The following is a 19849-nucleotide window of genomic DNA, read 5'->3' as shown; positions in this document are numbered from 1 at the left end:
AACGTTGAAAAAAAAAATTAAAAAAATAAAAAATGTTGAAAAAAAAAATTAAAAAAAAAAAAAAAGAATGAGTCTCAGAAAACTGGTCAGTGCCACCGCCAGGGCTGTGTAGCTTCTGTCATTTCTGCTGTCATTTAACCTCATTTCTTCTTGGGATAGCCACAAAGAAGATACAAAAGAATCGTTTCATAAATTTCCAGATGTTTAAATCGGCTCGAGGTCCTTATTTCCTGTGGCTAAACAATTCCAATTCTTCTCATTCTCTTCAGATCTAAACACATCACTTAATTTTAAGAACTTCTTTTGTGTGCGTGCCAAACGCGTTTTTAAAATTTTTGAATGGTATCAACGAGTTGCTGATTTTTGCCAAATACTAGGTTTTTAATACTCTAATTTTTTAGGGGCTTGGTTGTGACCACGATGCCTCACCAAAATCCTCTGGTTGGCGGAGCATCATTAAATTCTATTTTACAGATGAGAAAACCAAAGTGAAGTATGTTACCATCTTCACGACACACGGCAAATCAGTCTCAGTAATTAGGACTAACGGTTGGCCAAGGGCATTGTTCAAAGCCCAGCCTGTTCATAAGTGTTCTAACATAAGCAAGAACAATGAAAAATGACGTTGAACAAAAAAGTGCAATGGTTGCTTCGGTGAGCCTACAACATTAGTAACAAACTCCTTCTCCTATACATCTTCCAAATGCCCACAAACACCCAAACTTACAGGACATTCCAAACTCAACCAGCTTGAAATCAATGAAGAACGAAAGCATATTTATCAGAAGTCCTAAACTTTCCCACAGGTGCAACCACTGTTAAACAGATCCACTTACAGGACAATAATTATGAAATAGGAATTTGCTCATGTACAAAAGTAGTTCACAATCTTCCTCAAAACAGGAGGCAGCCTCTTTGGAATAGGACACAAAGAGAGTTAGAAAGACCCATCGCGTATTGTGTGCTAGGTTCTTTTAGGATGCTAAAATGTATTTCTTCCTTTTGAAGACAGCAGCTGAGACTCAGAGAACCAACCCGAAGTGAGTGATTTGGATGCCTGATTTAATCCGGCAATTAACTGTGAGTCACTTCACCCCTGGTTTGTCCCTTCAATAACAAAAATAATTCCTCATGCCAAACGGATGCAGGGAAGTTGATTAAACTATACACTGCTTTGGGTTTCTTTACAAATTGTCTATAAAACCCATGGGGTGTGCTAGTCAACAAAACGTTACACAACTGGAAATGAGGTTCAGTTAAAGCTGTTATTTCTTACCTCTAGTCCCACTGACTGCCACATGAGATCTGAGTTCAAAGAGGTACGTTTTTCTAATGCCTAGGCTGTCTTACGACTACTATTAGAAAACAAAGGGAGAAAACTTGGAATTAAGATGGATCTGACCAGTCAACTATTCGGTGAACGGCGGCATTAATACATTCTGCCTGACCTACAATTATGGTTACAGCAAATACTCTTCACCCCACCGCAGAAATTTAACTTGGTGCTCGATATGATATATGCAGTCAAAAGACAAGTTTTCACAAGGGCCACTGAGTGAGCTTAATAATCCAATTAAAAGAAATACATCCTCAAGTCTTTAATTAAGACCCATTTAGGTAAGAAACTTTCAACGCGTGCTTTCGGCTAAGTCCCACTGAATGAAAGAACAGAATTTCCTCCTCCCCTTAGACCTGCATCCAATGCAAATGCACTCCTTGTGACTGTGTTTCAGGCTCAAATTCTTGTTTTTCTTGTACCTAACTAGAAGAAAAAAATCAAGTCAAATTCTTTCAATTTGAAAAGGTTTCTATGTATAAATAAAAGATCACCAAGGATCAGTGATTAACAGAATTTCGGTTTGCTCCTGATGAAGCTTTGGTTTGCATATACGCATCTGTCAAATCCGCAGGAATGTCATCTTAGTAAAGATATAATTAATGCAGCCACACAACACTCCAAATTAATGCTTTAATTTAAACTACAGCTGTTTAATCTTCTCATTGGAAGAGACCAGAATAACTAATGCTCGACTCTAGAGGAGCAGGAAGTAAACAAGAGTAAAAGGAAACTGAAGTTACTCAATTGTCCATGAAGCTTAAGGAACCATTTTATGCAGTTTCAATTAAATAGTCCCTTGTCACTCTGGTCCACGTGACTGGTGAATGGCAGATGTCTCGGAATCTGAATCCCAAAGCTAACCTGTCTCTGCCCCTGAGCCACCGAAGTTAACTAAGCACTTGCTTTATGTTTACAGTCCTGGGCCGGGACCTAGTCCCCAGGTAGCTTCTTTTTGTTTAGCCAACTACACTGCCTCTAAAGACAAAGAAAGGCTGCGACTGGACACCTGTGTCTTCCACAGCTGTTCACCCATATTCTCTTCAGTGAACATTTTGAGGAGGAAAGAAAGGTAGGACCATTGGTACAAATTCCCGGTGGGGCCCCCAGGCTACCTCTCTCCTCCACTGTGAAGGGACATCAGTGACGTGTGTAGACAAGTTTGCAACAAACTAGGGGACCTCCGGAATCCAGGCTGAAATGCTTTATTCAGCTACAGCTGTGAGAGAACAGAACTTGGAGCTTCCTAACTCCGCCCTCTTTCAATTCACTGAAACTTCCTTTGAAAAATGTTCTAGGTTATGACCTCCACATAGATGATTCTTCCCAGAGATGAATTTTCTCTGAGGGAAATCCTCTCAGCTAGTCGGAGACTGTAAGAGAGGACACGTTTTTTAAAACAGGAAACACAACATCAAAACCTTTCTAAGTTTTATGTGTCTAATCATAGCAGCAAACAAATCTTTTCTTCATCAAAATTTAACCGAGAGCCCAGGTTTTACATGCCTATGAAAGGTTCAAAAATAACAATTCTTCTGATACCAAGAACAGAAACACAAGTGTGTTTCAAATAACACAGAGGCAAAGGCCTCAAAATGGGCCTTCCTCTTTCATCGTGGCCTTTTGTAAAAATTGCGACAGTGCACCAGTGGGAATTCTGGCAGGAAAAAAGTCCCATCAGAGACTGGCTTTTTGTTTTAAGAAAAAAAAAAAAAAAAAAAAATGCTTATGCTGAAAATTCTTGCTTTTTCCATTATGTGGTGTCTGGGGGGAGGGTGGGAAGAGGAAGGCTTCTTTCTATATCTGTAGAGCACTGTAATTTAAAATGAGTCATGTAAAACATAAATGAAAATGTTAACCTCTCAGACGGGGGTCAGCAAATTATATTCCTGCTTAGATCCATTTTTTCTCTGGCTAGCTTGACTAATCCCAAGCCAGGGGCTTTCCCTATAGACATACTCCAACGTACCTAGAAAACTGAGGGTTAAGTCTCAAAAATGGCAGGCTTGAGGAGGAGGCCTCAAGGCCTTAAGGATTGAGAAATCCTTGGCCACAGCTCAGCCTTGGGCTATCCCTACACTACCCCTCAGCCCCAGATCCCTCCCATTTCACAGCAGTGAATTTTCCCAAACAGGTATAGAGAAGAGACCCTGACTCCTATGAGGGGTGAATTATTTGTCTTTGTGTCACCTCCCGCTTAACCTCTCTCTCCTGGACCGGTCCTGGGAAAGCATCTGCGTGTCTGTCTACCCACAGAAGACTTCTCTTTCTAGGCATGCCCCTGCCTCAAATCCATCTTGACGGTTTAACGGGATCACCCAGCATCGAAAACTTTTCTTCTGCCTTCATACATCACAAGTGGGACAGGAACCCAAATGTGACTGCTGTGCTCTCTGAGCAAGACTCAACATGGGGTCATGTGGATAAGTGCGGACACCTGATCCCCTGTCCAGCCTCACCTGCTCTTAGTCAGCGCTGCTCTCTTCTTGAAGATTAAACTTTTACTAAGTCAAGCAATTAAAGCACCAACATTCTTCTAGATTGTAATTGCTATAAACGAGTCCAGGTCTAGGTTCAAACACTGATAACGTTCTAATAGCACAATACTTTCACCTGGATGGAATGAGGTCATTGCTTTAACTTGCAGTATTTCAGAGTCTTCCCTCTTTATTGTAAGAAAACTTTTAAAGAAATTGATGATTTTGTACGAAGAGTCTCAACTAAGTCTCTGGTTTGATATATGGTTCACGTACATGATCTTGATGGAAACAAGATACTGGCTAATCAAGCATTTTTTTAAAAGACTTTTTTTTAACATTTATTTTTGAGAGAGAGACAGACACAGCGTGAATGGGGGAGGGGCAAAGAGAGAGGGAGACACAGCATCCGAAGCAGGCTCCAGGCTCCGAGCTGTCAGCACAGAGCCTGACGCGGGGCTCAAACTCACGAACAGCGGGACCATGACCTGAGCCGAAGCTGGACACCCAACGGACTGAGCCACCCAGGCGCCACTAATCAAGCATTTTTAATACCTATATCTTGAAGATTTTTAAATTAGTTCGAGGGTAACTGAAAATGACCAAGGATTATAGAGATGCGAGACCCTATCTAAAGAGTCCAACACATAGGCCACTTCTTCCTAATATTCACTTAATATTCGCTTCCAGAATCAGTGATAGGTTTGATATGACATAGCCTCTGGGTAAGTTAATGCTGCTGGAGGTTCCTTTCTTTATCCGTTCCACTTTGAGGGTGGGAAACAGTGTGATGTTGGAAAGCATAAGGAAGTCAGGGTCGGCATGCAAATCCCAGCTCTCTACTATTTACTAGTGTTTGCTTCTGGGCATGATTCTTTCTCTTAGCCTCAACCTGAAAAGTGGAATAAGTGAGATAATGTGGGCAGTGCACACAGCATGGGTGCCTGGCTCAAAGCAAGGGCTCAACGCATGCCAGCAAACTTTAAGAATCATGGTGAAGAAATTTCAAACTTTTCATCCCAGGGGTAAAACATTTCATCTTACACGTGTTTAAGAAAAAGGCAGAAACCAGATGCAACAAACTAAAAAGGGTAATATGAAAAAATTGCAAAGGCAACCTTTTTAGCAAATCAAAAATTCATGTCATCATTTAGTGACATGCCGGCAAATGAAAGGTCCTGAATAAGGCAACGAAATTAATCAGAGCCTACAATGCATGTGCCTAAAACATTAAATATCAACTCAGTGAGATAGATTTCTGGGAAAAGGCTAAACCAATCAGTAATGATCTCTTCAACTTCTATAAGCAAAGGATTTTTGCCTTCATTTTAAGAAGCTTTGGTTGCTGTAACTATTAACTCCCAGCCTTCTTCATTTCCTTCTCTTAGCAAATTATACATTAAATGTGAGACAACATAATTTGGAGAATACAAACTACATTTGCTGGGATATAAAATTTGAAACGTTTCAAAATGTGAACTAAACATAACATCTGAGGCTGGCTAAAGATGGTCCCCTAGAGATTACTTGAATCAAGAGATTCTTAAGCAAAAGCTTCAGTTATATTTCAAACGTGTTCTAGAAAATGGATTGCATGGGGGATACCTGCGAGGTGGGAGGGACAGTGTTCTGTATTTTGGGACAAAAAGATGATTGTAAAGCTGTCCCCATCTTTCTTTTTCAGAGTATATGAAAGGCAACTAGTCCTATAGCCAGACCGTAACTAACACTACCCCCGCACCCCCAAAATGTTTTTTCACCCTTAGACCTAAAAATACTCAAAATACTAACTAAAGGATGGAACAGCGAAGTTGGAATTTGCCAAAAAGCAGCTAAGGGGATAAAATAGTTATGTGATTAGACAAATTCCCTTATTCGACCACGCTGCCATTGGATAGGCAGAGGTCTTGGGGTCTGCTACACAGGCTCCGGAAGCCAACACGAGTAAACATTCGGTGCATCTTATGAAACTTGTCCTGAATGCGGGCCACAGTTAGACGATTCCATTCGCAGAAGAGTTGGATCGATGTGGTCTGACAGGAAACGGAGTTTCAACCTAAACAACCATGAATTTTATGCTCCAATGTTTAAACTTCCTCTCAATGTTAAAGCTGACCGGGTTTCTCAAGTTTCCCTTCTGGGAAAGATTAGACCACAAATGACAGTTACAATATAACCGTACATGTAACTACAAGCATCTGATGGCTAGGGGAGTAGCAGGCTACAACTAACTTTCAATCCTTTCAAGCCGATTTTAGTGAAATTAGCAAACTCAATCACAAAGGAATATTTGCATGATTGAATCAACAGCGCCTTGTCTGTTTTGCCTTATACACTGTGCCATCAGACATCAGACATGTTTATATATAGCATTATATACACTGTTCGATATATGTTACCCCATTTTATAAATATATAATGTCATATATATGTAAAAAACATTTTGAGAGGCACTAGTCAAGTGAGTGCGAACTTAAAAGTTAATATTTTAACCATTTACATCCCACAGATTCCAACACGACTTTATTTAAAATTTTTTTTTTCAATGTTTATTTATTTTTGGGACAGAGAGAGACAGAGCATGAACGGGGGAGGGGCAGAGACAGAGAGGGAGACACAGAATCGGAAACAGGCTCCAGGCTCTGAGCCATCAGCCCAGAGCCTGACGCATGGCTCGAACTCACGGACTGCGAGATCGTGACCTGGTTGAAGTCAGACGCTTAACCAACTGTGCCACCCAGGCGCCCCCCAACACGACTTTAATGGCCTCCTCCCAACCTCCTGTTCTGATGAGGTTCTTCTGCCCAAAGGGAGAGTAACTCACACAACTGCTTCATTGTCTTTAGTTTTTCTTGGGTCTGTTTCCTGCAAGTGGAAAAACCTGGTTGTTCAACTCATCGCCTGATACCAGGTCACGTCATCATGTCACAGGTCCCTGGCAAGCCAGGGGATCATCTTTGGCTCAGGGGTGCCCTCCTGGCCGATGGGCTGTGTCCAGGAATGTAGCCTCGTCACAGAGCACAGACATCCCGCCCGAGGGGCCTTCGGTGGTATGGTAGAGCTGCTTAAGCACAGTGGGGCACCAGGCGGACGGTCTGGGATCAAATCCCAACTCCTTCACTAGCTGTGTGAGCTTGGGCTATCATTTAATTCAACTTTAATTTCTTTTCCTTTACAACAGGTATAATAGTAAGGCCAATGTCCCAGAATTCCTATGAAAAGTAACAATTTAATGTAGTAAAATGTTACTAGCACAGCACCTGACGCAGAACTAGCATTTGCTGAACACACAAATATAGGTACGTATAAATCCACACTTCTAGATTTGTGTGTGTATACACAGGTACCGATGTAGGCTTATACATGTATTTCCTTAAATTTTCACACAAGGTAAGTATCTTCCCCACGGCAATAATATTTTCACACTGTCTCTGTAGTCTGCGTTTGGGAACATGCACTTTATTTCTAGGTATTTGGAAAATACACCCCTGACAGTTTTATCCTTCGGGTAACTGTTCTTCCAGGTAATCAACCTCTGCCTTTCTCATTACAAAGTTTAAATGAAGAGCAATGTGTAGGTCCTCCCATGTGAGACGAGAAGTTTCGTGTATGTGTCTGAGCTCTTGCTGACAGGACAAAGAGTGTCTGTCAATTGCCTTTCCATGTGAAATACAAGGGAGCAACACCCTAAATTCTCAAGCTGCCATCTTTGTCCTCAAAACTCTACTGACAGCAAACTACAATCTTTTGGCACGGACAGCTACAAAGGAGAAGGAAGCCTGGTACTTAACTAGATATTGTGACTAGAGGCTTTAATGTTTTTACATGTAAAACTTTTTTTTTGGCCAAAATGTATCCAGAAGAGGCCTTCCACTGATTTCATACCAACAATGTGGAGAACACTTTCAAATGTGCACACATGCATGCAAGGTTATTTTTATTATGTTGCTCTTTTTCGCTTGATAGGATTTCCTGTTTATCAGCACCTGCAATTCTCATGTTATATCTCCTTTCTATGCATCCATCATCTTTCTCCCTCATTTTTCTTTTTCTTTGGATGCCAGAAGAGCTGTATCTGCATTTCTTCTTTACGACACTAAATTTCTTTTCAACTGCGTTAATTCTACTCCTAATGGTCTCCCATATGGATTTTAATGTACTATCACATTTTTAATTTCTTTACGATCACTTTTTATGGTTTCACTTCCATTTCATCCATCCCATCGTTTTTTGTTATTTTTTTCAACTCATGAACATCTAACTGCTTTCTGCCCCTCTTTCATCAGGGCCGTGTCATTCTGAAGCAATAAATCATTGCTGGAGGTCTGTTCTTTCTTCCAGTCTTCTATTTGATCTCCCCTTTCCTTTATGGAGCAACCCTGTTGATCAGGCTAAGCTATGTTTCTCCTGTTTCGTGATCAAGAAGCAAGGAGAAATCTACCCAGGCCTGGTGTTTACTCTGAGCTACTCCTGATCCACTGGGCGCTGGCTTCAGAACTGGAGTCGCCTGTCCGGTTGAGATGAACAGTTCCCAGGCCAATTCCCAGTGTGGTTTTCGTTCCAATGTCATTTCCCTGGCCTGAAAGAAAACCTTCTTCTGCCTTCACTGCCTGGCTTCCTGAAGTGCTGAATGATGGAGAACTCGATCAGAGTGCTCAAACCCTCAGTCAACGCAGGTCTTTCTAACTCTTTCCCACCTTGGACACTTTACTTTTGTGGAGGGACAATGGCAGGATGTAACAGTAATACCCGTGTCCCAAGATCCCAGCTTCGCCCCATTCTTTGCGGAGCTAGGACCTCTCCCACTATATAAGAAAGCACCTTCGGGTGACATGAGAAAGAGGATGGGAAGGGCACTCTAGGGACAGATGCCTGAGCTCCTTGTGAATTACAGGTGGGGGGAGGGGGGAGCACATGGCCCCACCCAGCTATTTACAGGGGGCCAGGACTTACTCTCTGCTTTGAAACCCAGTTCTGTTTAGTTTACAGTAGCCATTTCTCATTTTTATAAAACTCCAAGTGATTTTCTTAGGAACTCTAGTGAGAAGTCTCAAGAGGCTGTGTCCGGACCACCCAGCAGACACACCTTTGTAAATCAGGAAACTTGCAAATGTTTTCAAGTATAAAGACATGAGTCCAAATAAAAGCATCCAAGAAGTTTTGCTGGCACTCACTGCCTCGGAGAGACTATCTCTATGCAAGATCACATGGTCCTTTTAAACACCCAGAAATAGGGGCGCCTGGGTGGCTCGGTCGGTTAAGCGTCCGACTTCGGCTCAGGTCACGATCTCGCGGTCCGTGAGTTCGAGCCCCGCGTGGGGCTCTGTGCTGACCGCTCGGAGCCTGGAGCCTGTTTCAGATTCTGTGTCTCCCTCTCTCTGACCCTCCCCTGTTCATGCTCTGTCTCTCTCTGTCGCAAAAGTAAATAAACGTTAAAAAATAAAAATAAAATAAACACCCAGAAATAAAATTCACCTGTGCCTTTCACGTGCTCTCACCTACCCTCCTGTCCTTGGGATTCTGGAAACAGAAACACAATGTTTATGTGAGAAACTTGGCGAGGACTGACTGACTTTCCTGAGAAATAAAGCTTGACATTCAAAGGAATTCAGTCATTAGCCAGACTTTAAAATGGCGTTTACTGCTAACTGTGACACAACTTAGGTTTAAGACTTCAGATTCATTTGAGTCCACTTGGAATTTCCTGTACTTCTGGATTTCAAGCAGCCAGCATCCATATGCCAAAACACCTAATTCTTATGCTGGACACACTCAGCTTTTTGGCTTTTAAACAGGTAATAACCAGCCTGTGCTCCATTTCAATCAAAATGATATAATTGTAAGTGAGAAAGAAGAAAATTTCAAATTCAGGTAAACACCTGAAACAGACATAAACTTCTTCCAAAATAACAGATATGGAAGTGAAACCATTTAACCATGGCACATAACTTTGGAGTATCTGATCAAGGTTTATTTCTTCCCCCATGAAAACTGCATATACACACATACATAGACCCAAAACTTTGTCTTGGTTTCCTGGCCTCATCAGTCTCCTTGTGATGCAACCCTTGAATGTATTTAAGAGACATAAGAAAATGCTGTAAGTTGTATGTAAAACAAAGGTAATTTGTTGTGTGGCTGTATGAATGTAACAGCCAGTGAAACTTAACTGATAAAACAAACATAATTGAAGACCACCCAAAAAGCTGCAACTATCTGGTTTCTTCAGTTACTGATAACTTCACAAAGGACTGCTTACCCAGAACCACACAAGGGCTTGCTGGAGTGTTTCTGAACCCTCTGAATGCTCCTTCTATGGAGCCCCCTCCTTTCTAAATATTTGCAGTCCCCTGAGCTTTACCTTCTTAATCGGGAAAATAATGGTCAGAATGCAATCTGTGCAGGGTGGATACAAGAATCAAATGAAAAATATCTCTGACATGTCTAGCAAAACGCCTGGCAAACAGTAAGTCTGCAAACTTTTCAGGTACTTTTTTTTATAACAAAGTCTTGATGATATTTGTTAATTTAAGGTACATTTTGAAAAAGGCATTTTCCACATTTAAATACAACCATGGGGGAAGTGTGGTACGATGACAATAATATATACTTTTGATATGTCCTAACCAAATGCACTACATCTCACTCCTTGGTACTCAGCAGATACTCAATATTATTTAGCAATAAAGTCTTTTTGCTCTAACCTTTCTGAATCTTTCGCCTTCAAAAAATAGGAAATTTATTTTTTGGCTACCTAAAAAAGCAAGTCAGCAACGTTGTGAAATACTTTCAAATTATAAAGTAATGATACAAGTATTCAACTATGTTTCTACCATTAGGACACAGGGATGGAAAGATCTATTTCAAATGAACTGTTCACTGATAAAGACACAACATTCTTAAACATTAAAAATTATTTTATTTATTTATTTTTTTTAATTTTTTTTTTTCAACGTTTATTTATTTTTGGGACAGAGAGAGAGCATGAACGGGGGAGGGGCAGAGAGAGAGGGAGACACAGAATCGGAAACAGGCTCCAGGCTCTGAGCCATCAGCCCAGAGCCCGACGCGGGGCTCGAACTCACGCACCGCGAGATCGTGACCTGGCTGAAGTCGGACGCTTAACCGACTGCGCCACCCAGGCGCCCCTAAAAATTATTTTAAAAAATAGGGTAAAAATAAACCCGGGGTGTTGAACGCGGATTCACAATAGATGATCTTACTCACAACTTTAAGTAGTTTTGAAAAACGAATTTTCCAAGAACCAACAGCAAGTGGGAACCAGTGCGAGGGCTCCTCGCTTTGGCAATGGTACCGTGTGCCGAGTCTGAGTTGTGGCGCCATATGGCAGCTTCCTTCCTCAGGATAAAGCTTGTAGGATGAGGACAACCCCAACAATCTGGCTGACTTTACAATGCAGCCTTGCCCAACGCCTGTGCTCATGTGTTGCCTCTTGGGCACATAATCTAATAGTTCCATCACATAAATTTGAAGAGCTCTGAAGAAACAAATCTTTCTAATTGGAATAGACAAATGTTAACACCATCACCCTCTCTACCTGCCTTGGAAAACTTAACAAAAAACCCACTAGACAAATACTTAAGAACTCTGAGCGCCTATCATGTCAACACAATGAATTACACCACACAGACACAGCGCAAGGGAGGCATTCCATGAGTGTCTCTTAATTCACTCATGAACTACAATATGTCACAATGGGAGTCACAAACTAATTTAGATGTCAGCCATTCCTCAGTGACCACCAACAGAGGGAGAGCATAAGTTCTCACACTGGTGAAATATATCTTAAGATCATACAGTGCACAGTTTTGCAAAAAAAAAACAAAAACAAAAACAAAAAAACCCTTGGTATCAATGTGGCACTTTCATTAGCAATAATCCCATCTGATTTCCTGGCCCAACCTCCATATCAGATCTTGCAGAGGGGTCACACGAGCACATGTGCCCAACCATCCCAGCTTGGGTTTCCATCCAAGTCCCTTCGCCATTTACCCTTCTTCTGGATTCTGGGCTGAAGTACTAATGAACGACTACTAGTGACAACTTAAGTTTTCTGGGTTTTGTTTCTCCAGCAATTCTTATGAGTAGGAATGGAGAAAGTTTTACTGACCAAGTGTCAGTATGAGGTTAAAGCAAAAATACAGCCAAAACTCACAAGAGATAGTATCTACTTTTTTTTTTTTTTAACATTTGTTTTTGAGAGAGAGCGAGAGAGAGAGAGAGAGAGAGAGACAGAGTTTGAGTGGGGGAGGAGCAGAGAGAGAGAGATGGACACCAAATCTGAAGCAGGGTCCAGGTTCTGAGCTGTCAGCACAGAGCCTCACGGGAGGCTCGGACTCACAGATCGGGAGATCATGACTTGAGCCAAGTTGGAAGCTCAACTGACTGAGCCACCCAGGTACCCAGAGACAGTATCTACTTCTTATTTTTACAACTAGACAACACTAGGATGGGGAAGGGCTCAGGAGGAGGAGGAGGAGGAGGAGGAGGAGGAGGAGGAGGAGGAAGAAGAAGAAGAAGAAGAAGAAGAAGAAGAAGAAGAAAGGGAGGGAGGGAGGGAGGGAGGGAGGGAGGGAGAGGGGGGAGGAGGAGGAGGGGAGGAGGAGGGGAGGAGGAGGGGAGGAGGAGGGGAGGAGGAGGGGGAGGAGGAGGGAGGAAGAAGAAGGGAGGGAGGGAGGGAAAGAGAGAGAGAGAGGGAGGGAGGGGGAGGAGGAGGAGGGATGAGGAGGAGGAAGAAGAAGAAGGGAGGGAGGGAGGGAGAGGGAGGGGGAGGAGGAGGAGGGAGAGGAGGAGGAGGGAGGGGGAGGAGGAGGAAGGGGAGGAGGAGGAAAAGGGCAGGGAGAGGAAGAAGGATTAAGGAATTTAGAGGAAGCAAAGTAGAGTGGAATTTCTGACTCTAATAATGTATCATAGAGATTTAGATTTCACTTACACCAACATCTTTACTATCTTGGATATCACATTTGATCATCAAATTACCAACAGTCTCCTACAATACAGTGTAATAAATTCACAGTCAGAACTTCAGTATGCCTCAAACTGTGACGGGATAGATGAATCCATAGGCACCGCATAATACAAGCTATCAACTGAAAATAGATGAACAGATGAATGCAAATACCTCCAAGCAAGAAGTATCCAGAAAAGGTATTCCTGAAAGTGACAGCCATGCTTTCGATGGCAGAAAGCCACTGGGACAAAGTTGTGCATACATAATTAAACAGGAAGATCTGCTGCTTGTTTTTGTTTTCAAGTGAAAAGTTCTATTTTATCAGAACATTTTAACAATGTAGAGTGCATGGAGTTATCATAGTAAAAACAAAATACTGTGGTCGTTTATAGAAATTAGTAAGTAAGAATAACACATTTATAAAGTATTCTGACAGTTATCTTGTTAAACTTGACATTTTAGGGATTATACCCAACAAATGAAAATAAAGCCAACTTCTAGTGCACCTTGACCTTCTCTATTTAGATTAGTTTCAATGAAAGCCTAAGAACTGTTTTGGTACTCAATGCTATAAAACTGACCAAGACCTCGAAACATTAGATATAATCCATCATGCAATTATGCTTCTCGTTTCCAGCCATCACACCAAGTTATTTTTCCCCCTACCTCAGCCTTCAAACCAATTTTGTGTCATTCCTCATGGAAATGTGTTTGCAACGAAGATACACATACAAACAACAGTCAGCTGTACTGCTAACATCTGTTTTACAAAGAAAAACATGGATATGTGTATGGCATCACATATTTGCTATTCTTTCTTGCCAGAGATACAAAATTCTCCCCTTTCTGGATGCTACTTAGCAGATGCAAGGCACCATTTGTTGTTAAACTTAGTAATTTCAATTATTTTCTCAAACCCTGACTTTGGGAAGAAGTACTTATTAATCAGCATTTCTCCTGTCTTCGACAAAGATGCGTTCACCTAGAAACCAGAAAGATTGACCTCAAAGTTATCAAAGAATCTACTGACGACTAAACGCAAAAGGAAACATTTTCGCAAGACAGAGTTCTACTTTTATGATAAAGAAAATTTCATTAGAGCATCACCATTAGCTGGGTGGTTGGACACAGAAGAGGCTCACTCCACTTGACAAAGATCCTGTTTGAGGCAGAGGTGTGGAGGCTTTGTTTAGGTTGTACAGATAGGGACATTGGACGTTTTACCCATGTTGGAAAAAACAGCACATAATGAAATGTCGATAGCCAGAACCCTTGAGGAAATCATCTGAACATATATCTCACCTAAGAAAGTATCACTTCCGTACCAAAGCTCTGTGATTCTACATGACACAGGTCATGGTAACAGGGCAGAAATCTTTTCCTCAAATAATGTCTTATCTGTAACCTTGAACTTAACTGTCCTGGAAAAGAGAAAACAGAGCCCTTCTGGTCAAATAAGAGACTGGAGGAAGGAGGGAGGAATGTCTTCCTCTCTGTGTGGGGGTACCAAGGGATGCTCCCTACTCATCTGACATCAGGGTTTGCCTAGAGTTCCGAACGAACATGGCCAGCCAGCTCCCAGCAGAACTTTTCTGGTAAAAAGCAGCCAAGGTGAGAAGCTTTTCTCTGTCAATTTTCTTCTCAAGGATATGGAAATTGTTCATTGGGATTACTCTCCTTTCTCTTCACATTTCTGGGGAGACAAATAACTAAATTTCAAATTCGCAGGAAAAATATCTTAAAAGTCAAGAATCTAGCAAAAAAGAACAGCAGTGCTGACACTCAAGAGGGGAGATCTATAATATGTAACTTAACACAGGAGTCATATATTCTGGGATTGTAAGAGAAGTGGTCAGGCACATCTGATCTTATCAGAAATAATTAGCACATTTGTTTTCTCCGGACCTAGTCTCCAATCAATTCTATTGATATCCTTTGGAAATGTATTTAATTTCATACTAAAACACAGAGGTCAAACACTTAAATTTTTATACCTGGCTAAAAATCTCTAGCATGCTGACTAAACTTTCCAGTTGGTCAGAAGTCAGAGGCAGAGCTCTACAGCCTTCACCTTCAAATACCCTCTAACCAGCCTTGCTTTCTCACACAAGCAGCATGGACAAAGCCGGGTGGGCAGTCAGCACCAAAAGTCGGATGTCTTACCCCACCATTCAGGGGACATCAGCAGGACGATGCTCTGACCTCACAGCCAAGTCTCACTTAAGTAGGAAAACAGGTGCGGAAAGTTATGACAAGGTCTAATCGCAACTGGAACAGAATTCATAAAGGCAGGGCTTTGTGAAGCAAAGCCGATTGCTTTCACGGGTACTATCTGGGGGAGTAACAGCAGTAAGTTATGACCACGAGTCTCAGCAAAGGTGTGCAACTTGGGATCAGGTCGCTATCTTCTGTGACCTCCATACAGTATAGTCAATTTATGTGATTTATTACAGCCTTGCCTTCTAGACGGGGAATGACAACCACGGAGGGGCACTCAGATGCTGAGTGTGATAAATGTAAAAATAACATGGCTGGGGGAACCTTGAAAGCAAAGACAAGTTAGAAGCTTTTTGCCTTTTCTGTTTAGAACGAGTTTTGATCAAAATTTAAAATCGGTCCTACCAAATGTATGCTTCATGTTTTATATGTGGAACCAGCTGGCCCCTGGGACTCACGGTCAGGGTCCGCAATGGGGGTGGTAAGGGCCGTGTAGATGGGGGATAGAGGTGGGTACAAACTCGTACCCCTAAGTGACCTCGAAAGTGAGCAGATTCCAATGTTTGTTCTATTCAAACTAACACGGTCACTAGTTTGTAGAGTAGACTAGATTCTAGTTTGTCCCTAGAATCTCACTAGTCTAAATATTCTACGTGACCGTGACTTTATAATTAAAGAATCGCAAAATGCGGTTTCAAGAAATAACCCCGCAGCACAGTTTACTTACGTAAGAAAGAAATACATTTTCATTCCTCTATCCCTACATCTCCACCTCCACCATTTCTTGGTGTACAAAGAAGTGGGGACCAAGGCTGGATGGGGCTGTGTGTTCAGGGATGGAATGCCAGTGTCTGAAGAGCCTAACGCAGAAGGAGCCAGTGTAGTCTTTCAACAGCATGGTGCCCCCAAGGACCACGTGACACCCATTTTGCACACCCTTCACCTGTTCGCAAGGGAGTTGTCTCCAAAGGTCAAACAGGGCTTGACTGCGCTGTGGGCAAGTGTAATGGGACACTCTCGTTGGCAATTTTAGCCCCCACGCAAAGGGAAGCAGGTGAAAGCAGGGGAGAGGGAATAAAATCTGTGCCTGAAGACACTTGCTGCTTTTGACACATGTTCTCATCACTTTGCTTAAGTGGCTGACAGTACCCACTATCAGCTTAACACACTTCCCACTAGCAGAACTACCTATCCCAAGCCCTGGAGTATTAAATAACAGCTTTGGAGACACGGCATGCAACGGTCATGGCCAAGGCTGCAAGGTTCCTCAGATGTGAATGGTGTGAAAGCACAAAGAAACTGTGATTTCTAAAAACAGGAGGGGCTGTCACCGCCTTGTGTGCCTGTGTAGAACATACAAAGCACATGGCTCCTTTCAAGTCACCTGGGATGTGAAACAGCTAGATGATGAACCTCGGAAGCAGGCCTTTATCCACTTACTGAGAACCTACTGCACTGTTCCAGATGCTTGGGATAATGGAGGGACAACCAAGACCCTCGCCCTCATGGAGCCTACAGTCTACCAGAGGGAACAGATGATAAAATATCAACATGGTAAGTAAATGCTTTGTGAAAGCAGAGGGGCATGTCGCCACGTGAAGTAAGGAGAGCAGAGCCAGCCTCCGTGAGATTTGAGCCAAGAGCTGACAGTAGGTCACCCAAGAGCTGCCCAAGCGGAGGGAAGGAAGCAGAGTCCTGAGGTAGGAGGAGGAAGGCCAGGGTATCAGAAGGCATGCTATCCCTCTCAAATCTAGATGCCGATTTTCATCACTACTTTCTGGCACAAAACAGGGATGCAATTCATGGTGAATGAATGCCTCGAAGGCCAATCAACACAACAATGTGCAATTCACACATTTAATTCAATCCACGGGTTGGGCTTCCTCAGACACTGTACGCAAAATGTACTGGTGGAAGGTTTATCAGATTTTCAAAGGAATTTCAAAAGCTAACCTTCACACCTTTATTTCCAGGAACATTCACGGAAAGTGGAAAAGTGGGTTCTATTATGTAAGAAGGAATCCCTCACACAAAGTCTACTTTTGGCCGAAGCTCAATGACAACTTTCTTTTAAGAAGAGACAGGGCACCTGGGTGGCTCAGTCAGTTAGGCATCCGACTCTTGATCTTGACTCAGGTCATGGGATCGAGCTCTGACTGGACAGCACAGACGTCTCTTGGGATTCTCTCTCTCTCTGTCCCTTCTTCACTTGCATGCACAAGCTTGCTCACACTCTCCCTCTCAAAATAAATAAACTTAAAAAAAATTTTTTTAAAGGGTGCCAGGGTGGCTCAGTCAGTAAGCATCCAACTTCAGCTAAGGTCATCATCTCAGGGTTTGTGGGCTCGAGCCCCACATTGGGTTCTATGCTGACAGCTCAGAGCCTGGAGTCTGCTTCAGGTTCTGTGACTCCCTCTCTCTCTGCTCCTCCCCTGCTTGCACTCTCTCTCTCTCTCTCACCCCCAAAAAAGGAAAAGAAAAAGAAAAAGAAACAAAAATAAAAATAAACATTAAAAAAATAAAAAGAGAGTACGTTGCAAGAGCAGGAGACAAGAACCACACAATTAGTAGGCAGGCAGGCGTGAGCACCTTCTATCTATCCCATTCCCAATCCAGGGTGTGCCAACTCCCCATGGCACACTATCTCAACAGGAGGACTGCATTTGATCCTTAGACCTCAGGGGTAACCTTCAAAATAAAATAAAGACAGTCAAACACGAAAAACAGGTTAAATCAAGTTAGGAGAGGGGAATAAAAGGGAAAAAGGGCTAAAGAATTCAATGACAGCAAGAAAAGAACTATCCTCTCTGTCTGTCCCACAATCTGTCACTGCAGAGCCTTCCAAGTAAACATACACGTGGGCAAAAAGAAAGTGAATCCCCATAGTTGTCCTTACAACTACTTTCCTTGTCAATGTGACATGCAACTACTAGGAGCTACTGAATTCTCACTTCATAGCAGTTGTATGTAAATGAGACTAGAAGGTTACATTTCTGGAAAATCTACAGTTTAGTACCAAAGCCCCCTCACAATCTCCCATTTCAACTGCCTATTCAATCTTTCAGTTACTCCTAATGACTCATTTATATTTAGGCCAGCTCTTTCTAATATCTGAATGCACAATGTCATGGTTTCTTTCTTAAATTCTGCTAAAAATTTCATTTAGTCCACTTTCCATGTAGTAAAAAGAAAAAAGGAAAAGCTGTTAAAAATCTCTATTGTCACCGCATCAGATGAGAAAGCAAGCATTATAAAATAGGTTCGGGCTTAAAAAGAGAAAATCACTTTGCTTATAATGAAAAGTTATACCTAATGGCAGTTTTCAAATGCAATTTTGCTTAGAAATTATTTTTACAAAATCTTGTGTCACTAGTCTCAATACGGTATCCCTTTTTCCACCTTTTACATTATCTTCTCTGGTAATCCAACACAGATACTTGTAGGATTCTGTAATCTTTTGTATTCTGGGACAAATTAAGTAATTTTTCCTTTTGAATTTTTTTTAACTCAAAAAACAAACAAATTAAAAATATGTAGTTTGGTGGTGGGGGGGGGGGATCCAATTGCATGTATACTTTCTATCTGCTAAATGAAACACAATGGTTGACAAAACCATATAAACATATGCAGAGTCAATGTTTTATGTTTTTGTTGCACAAAAAATTAACTTTTGCTTTGGAACTGTAGAGTAGAAGACATTATCTGGACATGATTTATAAAGTACGGTATAATGTTCATCAAACAAGTATCCCTGTTGGGTCGGGCAGGGGAGGAAAGAGCACATCCCTTCAGGTATCTCTAGGCAGTTACCCTTGACTTTTAAAAATATTCCCTATCCTATTGCTACCCAATGCTAAAAAGCAGCTATTTATCCTTGCATTCTGCTCCTTTATTCTTGTTACCTCATTCATATGTGCTAGAATAAGCCAACGTTCAAGAAGGCATGATTGTATCAGAATCCCTTCCAGAAAGACACTGTAATGCCACAGGCAGTTTTACTCAACATGCAACCACGGCAAATGGGCCCACCTGTTTTAAACATACCTTGCCAAACCTTTCTCAGTCTGAGAAAAAAAAAAAAAATTATGTGGGGGGGGGAAAAAAAAAAAGAAAGAACAAAAAGCTTGAAATTTACCGATGAAGAAATGAGTATTTAACAAAGGTGATAACAGCAAAACAGAGCAGAGGGCTGGTCTTTGTGTGAAAACGAACAGAAGAAAAATCTTAAACGACCAGCTGTGCACAAAGCTAGAATGTGGACCATCTCCAGTATCAAGGAGTGGTTTTTGAATCAAGGTGGTTTCCATTTAAGAAAAGTATTCAGTAAGTTTTTTTCTTCTCATGAGGGCTAAGCACCGTAGAGGCATTAATGCTACAAATGACATTGCCGATGAAGGAAGGGAACTCCCTCTACATCTAGACTGAGTACAGGATTAGGTTTCAGCTGCAGCCACAGTGTTTCTGGAGAGGAAACCCAGAGGTAGATACCAGGTTATAAAAACAATGGTTTCTTCTCTGCTGAGTTCTGGGGTCACTTTATTACTTTCTACATTTCTCCACACAAATCAAATTAACGTTACATCTACTGACGTTAGACTTACCCTCTTCTTTCCTTAAAGGATTATTTATATGTATTATGAGCAATTACAGAATAAGGATGCAAGAGATGTTTAATTCAATGGCAACTATAAAAGCAGGGTTTCAAGACACTGACCAAGTTCTCATACACCGTCTACGTCTTTTGACAACTCCCTACCCCACAAACACAAATTTCCAGTCTTGTAATGGTTGACCCAGTTTTTATGTACCATATATAAATTGAGGTAAGGCTGTCAAAGTAAGTTTCTG

At 41.8% G+C, this 19849-nt stretch overlaps 1 protein-coding gene across 1 annotated transcript in view; it reads right to left on the bottom strand.

Moving 5' to 3' along the window:
- The window catches only part of PIK3R1 (phosphoinositide-3-kinase regulatory subunit 1), an 87029-nt gene that overhangs the window by 56161 nt on the left and 11019 nt on the right, over positions 1 to 19849 (bottom strand). The window lies entirely within an intron of this gene.

Source organism: Prionailurus bengalensis, chromosome A1, assembly GCF_016509475.1.
Source record: "Prionailurus bengalensis isolate Pbe53 chromosome A1, Fcat_Pben_1.1_paternal_pri, whole genome shotgun sequence".
NCBI classification, from domain to species: domain Eukaryota; kingdom Metazoa; phylum Chordata; class Mammalia; order Carnivora; family Felidae; genus Prionailurus; species Prionailurus bengalensis.
This window is presented reverse-complemented; position numbering and strand designations above follow the sequence as displayed.